This window comes from Macaca fascicularis, chromosome 13, assembly GCF_037993035.2.
Source record: "Macaca fascicularis isolate 582-1 chromosome 13, T2T-MFA8v1.1".
Taxonomy (NCBI): domain Eukaryota; kingdom Metazoa; phylum Chordata; class Mammalia; order Primates; family Cercopithecidae; genus Macaca; species Macaca fascicularis.
In genome coordinates, this window is record NC_088387.1 from 14,418,551 (window position 1) to 14,431,062 (window position 12,512).

The following is a 12,512-nucleotide window of genomic DNA, read 5'->3' on the forward strand; positions in this document are numbered from 1 at the left end:
CCGCTCAAGTGTCTGAGAAACAAGGAGCCGTTGATGCCATCACCTTCCATACCTGAGCTGGGGTAGTGGGGAGCCTGTCATCACCACCACCACCACCCGGACAAAGAGCCCCAGAACCACACAACGAGCTTACAAACTCACCGAGGCGATGACCGAGCAATGTGCGTGGAGTGATGCGAACACGCAGACGTCAGGGCCACGCGCAGCGTTGGTTTTGTGCATCAACCTGAGCGTGCCCGGGGTGCCCAGATGGCTGGTTCTGCATTATTTCTGTGTGAGATGCATGTTTGCCTCTGGACTGAGTGGAGACCCATCCTCGCCGGTGTGGGGGACACCACCTCATCCACCCAGGGCCCGAGTAAAACAGCAAGGCGGGGAAAACTGGGTTCACTCCACCTATCTGGCTGATGGGCCAGTGACATTTGTCTTCTGCAGCCCATGCTCCTGGGTCTCAGCTCCTCAGACCCGGGTGGGATCTGCACCCTCCGCTTCTCAAGTCTTCAAGCCACACCCTCCCAGGACTCTAGCTTGCAGGCTGTGGGTCCTGGGGCTTCTTGGACTCCGTACCCCTGCAACAGCCCTCCCGCTGGAGACACATGCACACCCGGCTGGCTGTCTCTCTGGAGAGCCCTGACCAGAAGCCGCCCCTAAAAGTGGTCTTCAGAGTTTCTTTCTAACCCTAAGATCCTAGCGCCCCTCCTACAATTCTAGGCGGAAAGGTGAACGGAGACCAATGGACAGAGTTGTGTGCGAGGACACGCCAGGCAGCAGCACTGGGCAGGAGGGCACTAACGCTCACTAAGCAAAGAATCAATGTTGCTTGCCACAAAAATGAGAATCGTCAAGATTTCTTCAAACAGAAATGAGTTTGTTTCATGATTTGCTCTTAATACATAAGAAAGCATAAAAGTAGGTCTATTAACAATTACGTAAATCTTTAGAGGCCCTTGAACTACTTCTGTCCCTTTGTGTTTTTATACAAAATAAGCCTGAGGTTAAAGAGAATATCATCACTGGCCACAGCTGGGGCCACGCGAGGACACAGCTTATACCCCCTGAGGTCCCTGGGTGCCCCGAGTCCTTCCCTTGCTATTTATGGAAATATGGGAGAAACCAGGAGGTCTGAGCATGGACCTGGCCGTGCTCCCAGGGGCCGAGGAAAGCACCCATCTGTCCAGTCTTCCCTCCACCCCGCGGTTCCCTCCTACCCAGCCACTTGGGCTGACGTGGCTCATGCACTCAGCAGCGCCATCATTAAACGTTTAGCTTCGCATCACGAGGGCCTCCTCTGACCACTCCTGAACCTACAGTCAGCACTAGTCTACAGGACACGCGTAGACAAGGTTGATGGATCATGGCCTCCAACGAAGAAGATGCCAGGCAAGGAGTCAGAGAGCCGGGGATGGAGCAATACTCACCCACGGAGGCGAAGGCCAAAGCGGCCACCACCGAGGACCTCCCTTCCTACCCTGAGGGCAGCTCACCCAGGGAAACGAAGGCCGACACCGCCCACCACTGAGGGCCTCAAGGGCTCTCCCCACCCTGAAGGCGGCTGCGGTCACATTTCTCATCGCACCAAGAGACCCTTGTATTGAGCACAAACCTTTTCAACCTTCAAATCACTAAGGAATCACAACACGGACATTCCCTCAATCCAAATGGCCAGCCCACAAAACAGACATGCAATCATACACATTTCCTGTGGGAAAATCAGTCAGTCCCTGGGGCCTTGCGCCAGGGGTGGGGGAGCAACATGAGGAGATGGCGCAGCCCCAGCCTGGCTCTTCCCTCTACAGCTCCTTTTCCCTTCTCTTCCCACCGCCCCTTTCCACCCTCTCCTAGCCTCAGAGGCTCCTTCCTCAAATTGTTTCCCCTTGATGAAGTCATTCATGCCCAAAATACAAGGCAAAGTCATGGGGGCTCAAGAGAAAATCCATACCGTGGCTCGCGTTTTAGATTCTCATAAGTTTGAGAATAACCAAGCAAGAATCTTTGGCATCTGAATGTGGTCTGAATGCATCTGAGCTCAATGTCCGGCACTGGCCCGGAGTGGATCATGGGTGTCTCGGACATCTTCGTAACTCTACACCAATTATTTTGAAACACCCTAGCAGAATAGAACCATGTGAATAGCTACTTCTCAGTTAAAATTAGGAAAAGACTCCAAAAGTTGCCCTCAAGGAACATCCTTCCCACGAGGAGTTTCTGCGAGGAGTTTCTGCATCGGGCCCTTCAGGCACAGACAAGGCCCCCGGGCCCAACTTCCTCATCCCTGCATTATAAAGCAACAAAGACGGTGGGGAATAAAGCAAGTGAAGGAGTCAGTCCCGCACAAAACGGGCTCCAGAAGCCACAGCCACTCTCCCAGTGTGGGAGCCAAGTTCAGAGACCTGGAAACACCAGCATTCCCAGGGAGGAGGGCAGAACAAGTCATTTCCCCCTAGTTTAGGGAGACACCACCCCACGTCCTCCGGCCTTAATAGAAGAGAGACTTCACATAAATGATTTCAATGACTCCACCACACACAGAAAGTGGGCTAAGGGCTAACACACCCATTCAAATGCCTGGCAAAAACACATTAAATGAACACACAGATAAACAAGGTTCTCCTGTTATCCACGAAATATTCAGAAACAAATCCAGTAAGCAATCTCTTTGCAATCAAAAGACCAATTCAGAGGTGCAGATTAAAAAGAAACATACAACTGAACCATTAATACACACCAAGAACCACGTTCCAAGGAAGTGTTATCACATCACCACCTCCAAGCTGCAGGAAGAAGCACTGGCCATGGACCAGCTGTTCACTCGTGGGTCAGTGAACGAATGGCAGTGCTGTCCAGGACAACGATGAGATATTAACCTGAAAAGGGCAAAATGGCAGAGGCTGGAGGGACCTTCCAGGTAACCCGGCCCCTCAGTGGACAGAGGACCCCCGTAGGGCCACAGAGCCCAGAGCCCCAGTGTGTTCGGGGCAAGCACTCAACTGCAACCCTGATGATGCCCGAACGCCTTCTGCCCTTCTGCATCTCTGCCCCACTAACAGGGAATCCATAAATGCTGAGGAAATGTAATGCATTTCACAATACCTGTAGATTTTTAGCAAATTAAAGATAAACAGTGACAAACTTTGAGAATTAACCAAAATATAGTTCCAGTGAATGCCCAAACTCAAAGCTAGTCTCCAAGAGGTGATAAGCTGTGTGTGGTGGTTAACGCCTGTAGATCCCAGCAGTTGGGGAGGCTGAGGCAGGAGAATCACTTGAGCCTAGAAGGTTGAGGGTGCAGTGAGCTGTCATTGTACTACTGCACCCAACCTGAGAAACAGAGTGAGACTGTCAAAAACAAACAAACAAAAACAAATTAAAGGAGTTCAGATGAATTCGCCCATACCCTTTAAATTTTCATTTGGGTACATGGGGTGATCGAGTTCCTTTTTCCCTTGCAATAAATGAATAATCTAATAATTAAATATAATCTAACAATTACATGGGAAAATTTAATTATTTTCCCATTTCATTATTTCCTATCTCAGGGAAAAAGTTAAAATTATTCCCTGTTTCAGGGAAAAAGCTAAAAATCATTTTAAACCTTCCTTCCACAAAACAGTATACTCAGTCATCTCTGTCTGCTTGATCATGTGGAATTCAGCTTCACATGTCTACAATACAGTTTTTGTTAAACAGCGTTTATGTAGACAGGCAAGAGAAAGAAACATTTTGTCTATGTAGAAGCAGCAGAAGACACGTTTTAACAGAAAAGGGAGAAGATACCACCGTGTGAATCTGGAAATTCTGTCATCTTGTCCTCACACACAGAAAACACCCAAGCACGTGCCTAATGTCCAACAGGAGCACAGAAAGGACAGGGGTCCCTCCAGTTGTTTAATGACCAGCCCCCACATGTCACCGCCACATAACAAAATCCACACGGCAACTTCAGCACGTTTCATTCACGATTCCATGGAAATCAGGCTGAAGAACATACAGATGTTTTGCCCACATTTAAAAATCCAAGTGTGGGACTCATAGAAATAAAACACATTATGGGTTCACTTAACTTTTCCAAATTTTTACTTGGAGAAACCTATAAAGTACTTGTCAGTTACATCCTTAAGTTTTTCAATAATTTTTATATGCAAAGGTCAGGCAAGACTTGTAAAGAGGTACACACATACGGCCCGGTGCGGTGGCTCACAACTATAATCCCAGCACTTTGGGAGGCCGAGGTGGGCAGATCACGAGGTCAGGAAACCGAGACCATCCTGGCTTACACGGTGAAACCCCGTCTCTACTAAAAATACAATTAGCCAGGCTTGGTGGCGGGTGCCTGTAGTCCCAGCTACTCGGGAGGCTGAGGCTGGAGAATGGCATGAACCCGGGAGGCAGAGCTTGCAGTGAGCTGAGATCGTACCACCGCACTCCAGCCTGGGTGACAGAGGGAAACTGTCTCAAAAAAAAAAAAAAAAAAAAGGAGGTGTACACACACATCCACATTCTTCTCTCAGGGAGACGGGCCCTTTTTTAAGATTCCACATATAAATGTGGTTGTCACCCTGCCTTTGAGAGGATGGACTGTGTTTTAAGGGTGAACACACTTTCCTCAATGCACCAAGGATGCACCATGGGGGACAGTGCTGCCACCGCCTGCCCAGTCTCTGCTCAGGGTGGGGCAAAGGGAGCTCATTTGTCTCCCGTGTACACCATCAAAAAAAAAAAAAAAAAGAAAAAAGATTTTGCTGCTTCATACTAGTAAAGTGGGCAGATTCTACATGCCAACTCTTATTCAAAGGTCGCCTAACACTGACTCAGGAACTCTGGCCCTGATGTGCTTGGAGTTTTAATGCTAACAGTGTTAAAGACCACTCCCCCAGGAGCTCTGAACAAGTACTCCAGGTATACACTGAACAAGACCACACACTCTCTGACCGAAATCTAACTTCACAGACCCAAACTACAGAACAACAGAAGACACTGCTTCTGTCCAACTTTGTGTTCTGCCGTCGTTTGTGTCCGTTATTTCCTACAAACCATCTCATTAGAATTTAGGGCACACAAAAGGCCGATACAACAGGGTTACTTTTCAAAGGTTTGGAGGTGAAGAACAGATACAATGCATTAACTTCCTATTGCTGCTGCAACAAATTACCACAAATGCAAACCTCCTCTCAGCCCTGGAAGTCAGGAGTCCCAGGGCTGAAGTCAAGGGGTCAGTAGGTTGTGTTCCTGCCTGGAGTCTCCCAATTCATACAGGCCACCATGCAGCTTGGCTCACAGCCCAACACCCCTTCTCCCACTGCCCCGGCCTCAGCCCTGCACCCCTCAGGCCCCTGTCCCACCCTTGGCCCCATGCCTCTCTGGCCCCCACCCCACACCCGCCCTCAGCCCCACAGCCCTCTGGCCTCTATCTCATCCTCAGGTCTCCTCCTCTGAGATGGACGACTGGACCATAGACGGAGGGATGAACATTCTGAACAGAATCAACGTAACTCAACATTTGAGTTGGAGAGGCCAAGCAATAAGACTTTCAAAAAAGCTATCACAAAGTATGTACCGTGCCTGTAGTTCACAGCTGAGCGTGGCGTCATGAGTACGAGTGTGCGGCCACACACACCAGGCCCAAGTTTAAGATCAAATATAAGGAGCTTTCCACTGTGGTATTTAACTAGATCATATTACAAAATAGCCTCCTGATTGCAGTTTTTATCCAAAAAGTTCTCTGTAATTAAAGAAATTAATTTTTCCCTAAAAGACATTTCTCTATCTATCGTCCCATAAAAACTAAATGGGCATATTAAAGAAAAAAGAGAAATGTTTGATTTAGGGGTTTGCCTACGACTTGGATAAGCATGATTTTCTTCTGGCCAAGCAGGGAGCAGCTGGACCAGACTGGAGGGAAGGAAAAAAGGAACTTCCACTCTGACCTCAGTTGGGCACCAGAGTCTTTCCTATCAGAATGTGGGTGTGGTGCTTCCCACACACCAGCCTCTGACAAAACTCAGCCCAAGGGTGTGGGAAAAGGCCGTCTACTTCTGAAAAATCTATAAAGTCCAGACACATCAAAAGCCTCCGAAGACTGTAAAGCACCAAGGAGACCACTACACCCTTGGAGTTTACAGAAAATGCTCAATATCACACGTGTCTGAGGTCCAGGGTCAGGTCCCAGCTGCCGCGACGCCATAAACGCAGCCCTGGCTTCCCCTCTGACGCTGAGAGCTGGCCACTCCGCCGGCAGCACTCAGAGCTTAGAACATTCTAGATGAAAGCAACGTGTTCCTTTTAAATTGGGGAAGTGGGGCAGCACAACTGAAGCTCTACGACTATGTCAACAACTGGGTTTCAGGGTAGCATTAGGAAATCGTGGGAATCCAAATCTCAATTTCATACAGATTCACTGCAGGTTCCAGAATTTCCTGAAACATTCTTCCAATTTATCACTCAGGATTCCCTTGCCAAAGCTAATAAAGTCTAAATTCCTTACGGAAAAGCCACCATAAGCACCACCACAAATAAGATCAACTGATGCCCGCCCTTTGCACCAAACATATAAACTGTTACTCACACAAGACTGTGCTGGAGGCAGCTCTCAGCTGAAGCCGAATCGTGAGACTTCATTATCCCATTTTGGATCGAGTACGAAGACTGTCAGCAAACCAGGGCCCCAGTGTGTAGCAGAGAACAGATCCTCTGACGCCTGCCTGAACATTTCCTTCCCACCTGTCTTGGATACTGAACACCCTCAGAGCTATTGAGTCACCCACATTTGCAGGTCATTAATCCAGCCACCAGGATAACATAATTATGCAATAAAAATGCCTTCTCAGGGCTTTGTCGTACTCAACACGGCAGCTCAGAAGGCTAGGTAAGCCCAACAAAGGGGGAAGCGTCCCTCAAATAGACAAAGACCAAGGAAAACCGTGCAGAGACTCTTTCAAGAGAGAGCAGAAACAGAGCCCGCTGTAGCCTTTCAGGCCCTGCTGGCCGCAGCCCTGCGTTAGGTGGCACCATTTCCACAGATGCATCCTGCTGGGCCCATTTGAAAAGTCCCGCTGGCGAGAAACTCACCCCCACTTCCAGCTCCTGCAAGACCTGCTACAGCCCCACTCCACCCTGGGGGCCGACTGTGCAAGTTTTCCTGGCGAGACCCCTCAGAGCCTGCACAGCGTCTGAGACTGGGAAGCGCCAAGGATCCAGAAACGCACAAACACGTTCTCCTCGTGCTGCTTTCTGGGTTCCAAGTTGTCTTCAGAATGAGTCCTGCATAAACCCCAGGCTGGGGAGCCAGCCATGGCCCAGCAGCACCCAGTTCATGTGCTCCACCCACCCCACAGAGGACCACGGAGGCCCCAGCACGCTCTGTCCGGGGCAAGACACCAGATACAGCCACAGTTCAGGGTTCTGCCACCCGCCCGGCTGCCCTAATTACCTACTGGGATCTGAATTCTCATTGGTTGGAAAGGTGATCCCACAGATCCGCTGCCCTAATTACCTGCTGTAATCTGAAATTGCATTGGTTGGAAAGGGGATCTCACTGCTCAAGCGCTCCCTGCTGCCTCCTTGCAAACAACATAAAAAATCCAAAACCCCTCTTAAAGAACGTTTACTATAACCTCAAAACAAGACCAATCCTGAGACCAGGGAAGATACACACACACATCTGACAGCTAGTGGGCGTCAGTGACTGACGCCACGGCTTCCATGTGGCATGTGAAGTGGGCGGCCTGTCACGGTGACTCAGGCTGGGGTCTGAATAGTGGTCTTCCAAGCAACTAGGCAACCAGGACGCACACCCCAAAACCCAAGTCCCCGCAGTCATGTACCTGGAAGAAATGCTGCGTGGCCATCGACACCAGTTGTAAACCAAGACCGATCTGTGTCCTGTGGTTCTCACAATGTCCGTACACGTCTGGGCCCAGCACAGGCATGCACGGCACCCTGCTCGCCTCCAGTGGGGCTCTCTCCTGCCAAGGGGGATGGCCCTGAAGTCCGTTGAGATTTCCAAAGCTCTACAAAGTCACCCTTCCTCCTGCTTGTTCAGAAGGCCTAAAGCCCTGAAGACACCAATGAGCGCCCTAGCCTCTTAAGGCAGCTCAAACACCTAAACACAGGAACGATGGACCTCTCTGCCCTCGGGAGCAGCCAATAACCCACTGGGCTAAGCAGAAGGCACAGATGTTACATCCAGAAGGCAGTGGCACTCACGTTTGCATTCCAGGAGCCACCCTTGTGAGTCCCTTCAAGGCTTCCAAGTCCCACTTGATTGTTTTCATCATATCTCTATAACATCAGAGACATTATATCTCATGGTATCTATGAGATCCTCTCTACTTTTATGAGCATATATGCTCCCTGACTTACCATGGGATGAAACTGTTCCAATAAACCCAGTGTAAGCTGAAAATATCCTAAATAGAAAGTGCATTTGACATAATACTTTCAACTTACAATGGGTTCATCCAGAGGCAGCCCATCTCGGGCCGAACAATGCACTGAGTGTGACTAGTTCAAGCAATACTGGAGCAAGCTTTAAATATTAGCCACATTCTGTCAGGGCTGACTAATATGAAATCAGCATCAGTCTCATGTCTTGCAGCATCCACAGCTCATCTTCTTAAAACCACTTAAGATTTCATAATTAACTCAATTAAACAATGTAAGTCATCTCCTTGATCTTTGACATGAAGGGGTCATTTTCCCCCAAAATAGTACCTCTTTCCTTGACATGATTTAATCTGTGGTTAGAGTATTTAACAGGATTTCTTTCCTTCTTAGAAAATAAAATATACACCTTTCCAATATGAAAAACACTAACCGATAATGCTATAGCTTAACCAGGTCAAAAGCGTTTTTTGTTTTTTCTTTTAAAGTTAAAAAAAGAACCTAACTGCATCTTTGGACCTTATATGAAGTAGTGTCCAGGGTCACTGGGACCCCCACTTGGCCAGTGCAGCTGGGTACCAATTAAACCCAGAAACCCAAGCGTTCACTCAAAGCCCCTTCCCAGCTGTTCATCCTAGTGGAAGCCATGGGCACAAAGGAATGCGGCATTCTACGGAGGGCTTTGGGGAATGGCTGCTTGAGAACATCAAAGTGGCTCACGTCCCCCGAATATAAAGCCAGTGACTGCTCTCAGCTTCAATGCAGCACCATCCACAGCAGACAACGTCCGGAATCACCTGAGTGCCCGTCAACAGGGGATGAAGGGAACGTGGCCTGAACATACAAAGGAGCAATACTCCACCACACAGCTGAGATCCTTGTCATCCAAGACAGGATGGATGGAGCTGGAGGACATTACGTTAAGCAAACGAGCCAAGCAAAGAAACGGAGTATGTTCTCACTCATAAGCAGGAGCTGAGAGCAAATCTCATGGAGGCCAAGAGTACGTGGTCAACAGGGCCCAGCAGAGCCCACTCATAAGCAGGATGGGCAGAGGCTAGTAACGGACACAAACACACAGCCTAATGGGAGCACAAGTCCTACTATTGATAAATCAGCAGGGGGATGGCAGTGGGTCATCTACTGTGGATTTCAAAGCAGCTAGGAGAGAATAACTTGAACATTACCAGCATAAGGAAAAGAAAATACTTAAAGTGAAAGACATCCCAAGTACCCAGATTTCATCAATATAGGGATGAATCAAGATATCACATGCACTCTGAAAATATGTACATATATTATGTATCAACAAAAACAAAAACCAATGACAGAACCATTTGCAAAGCACGTGCAGGAGAAGAATGGGAAGCCTGACATGGTGTGACTGTGTCCCCCCCACCCAAATCTCATGCTGAACTCTAACCCTTTGTTGGAAGTGAGTCCTGGTGGGAGGTGACTGACTCATGGGGGTGGTTTCTAACGGTTTAGCACAATCCCCCAAGCGCTGTCCTCATGATAGTTCTGAGATCTGGTTGTTTGGAGGTGCATGGCACCTTCCCCTTCACTCTCTCCCCTTTCAGCCATGTGAAGACATGCCTGCCTCCCCTTCACCTTCCACTCTAAGTTTCCCCAGATGTAGAAGCCTGTACAGCCCACAGAACTGTATGCCGATTAAACCTTTTTTTCCTTATGACCCAGCCTCAGGTAGTTCTTGATAGCAGTGGAAGAATAGTACAGTCCTCAGGACCAGCAATGTTTTCCTTCCACCCAGTGGCCAACAAGGTCCCACACCCTAGCTGGTTTTCCAAAGTCTTTGCCAGAATGCTGAGGCTGTTTTGGGGATACTAACTTTCCCCATCTCTGGCAAACCAGATGGGGAATCCTATTTGCCTCTTACCACTTTTCTCAGAGAAACCCCACCTCTGAAACGGCCTCCTTCAGCAGCAGCAAAGCTGAGTATTCCTTGCAATTCCCTTCTTCTGAACAAGTAAACATCTTAGGCTTGTCTTTCCATCTTCCCAGCTCATTGAAAAAAATATCTTATGCTTTCTATTTTCCTAACACACACATGGAAGAGAAGTGCCGTGAGGGCAGGGGATCTTGCTTTCCCGGATCTGAGCCTGGCCCTCAAACACTAGCCGAATTCATACTGACACGATATCCAGAAGCAGAAATGCAAATATCCACATGACTTCAAATACCCTAAGGATCTAACAGGCCGAGTGGCCCAGGTAACTATGGTTTGTGCTGGGCCATTCAACTGGTGTCCAAATCCCTGTCCAAGTGAGCTCTTTAATTTTGGGACTTTTCAGACAGTTGTTTTTGTTGTTGTTGTTGTTCTATTTTGTTTTTATTAAAGGGATCTATTACAGTTACAATCAAGAATATCACAGGCCGAGGGTGGTGGCTCATGCCTGTAATCCCAGCACTTTGGGAGGGCAAGGTGAGCGAATCACCTGAGGTCAGGAGTTCAAGACCAGCCTGGCCAACATGTTGAAACCCCATCTCTACTAATACAAAAATGAACCAGCCATGGTGGCAGGCACTTATAATCCCAGCTACTCAGGAGGCTGAGACAGGAGAATGGCGTGAACCAGGAGGTGAGGCTGCAGTGAGCCAAGATCGTGCCACTGCATTCCAGCCTGGGCAACACAAGACTGTCTCCAAAAAATAAAAATACACCAATACGCCCAGATAGTTTTTCACCAATGTCAGATACATCAGTTTAAAGAAAAATAATATGAAAGCATGTTTTTAAATTTCAGTGTTGAATTTAACCATATCTTTTAAGAAGATAGGAAGATAGAAGTTCCCCAAGGATCGGGGGAGAAAAAAGCAGTTAAGAAAATGTTAAAACTTCAGGAGAAAAACAAGTATGGGGTAAGACCTCAAGGCAAAACTTTTTCTTTGCACTTTGATTTCAAAAGAACAGAGATGCCCAAAATATGAACTCTCCCATCTGCATTTTATATTCCTCTATGTCCTTTGAAAGGCTGGAGATGGAATCCCAGGTTCCAAAGTGCCTGGTCATGGCTCACATCAGGCGGCATCTTTCACAGCCGTTTACTCCCCTGACTGTGTCTAGAGGGCTCTGTGGCCCAATTTACACAAAAAGGTCCTAATTTACACACGTTCATCACTTTGAGCAGAGTCTCAACAAATGAGACAAATATTGACACTCCACAGAAGCAAGTATTCTCTTCCGAAAAGTTAAGTGTGAGGTTCCCATGAGCCAGGCAGCTTGGTTACAGAAAGCACTGGCTGACTTGCTGGTTTAATGTTAAATGCATTTAAAATGTTAAGTGATCCGGCCCCCCTCCCAGTGGGTGTGTACGTTGAATTGGCTGCAGTACTGATGCACAGACCACGTGGTTTTACTTCAAGCAGAGCACCCCACACCCAGGAAGAGGCCAAAGGACGGCATCGAGGTCTAGGACAGTTCTAAGGAGAGCTGCAGCCTGAATGCCTCGTCTGCAAATAGTCTCTCATTTCAGAGGAAATCACTGAACAGAGTTCGTAACCCGTGAAATTTAAAAATTCATGTTTCTAATTTCATCCCATTAGAACTCTTGAAGAACCGATGTACACCTGCTCCAAGTCAATGAGAGGACACTCGGATAGTCCCTCACAGGTCCTCGACCTCCGCCTCCCACCTAGAGAACGTCAGCTCAAGCTGATCACAGCGCAGTGCAATTTTCTATAATATACAGGCCTGCATCTGAGCTGAGATGTGAATGTCTGGAATGTGCCTGCCAGGCCCAGGAGGAACTGCAGCAGCTGTAGGGACAGAAGCTGCTAAGGAATCCGACTTGGAGGGAACTTGAGGCAACTAAAACTAGTTCCACTGGTTTTTCTTGGCAAGGCTTGACCAGGCAGACTGTTATCACTGTTGCTAATTCATGGTAATTGGGATGGGGACTTAACAGTAAGTAATTAGAGCAATTACAGAATTTGATACTCAATTACAATGGCACAGATTCCTGAGAATGGAAGAACTGCTGCCCAGGAATAGAGTTCAACAGGTCCTCCACATGCCCCGGGAAACATGACATTTCCATGCACCCCTGCTTTGGTCCCTGGTCACCTGATCTCGGCCATCTGATGGCATCACTCCCCACAGCTGGAAACACCTG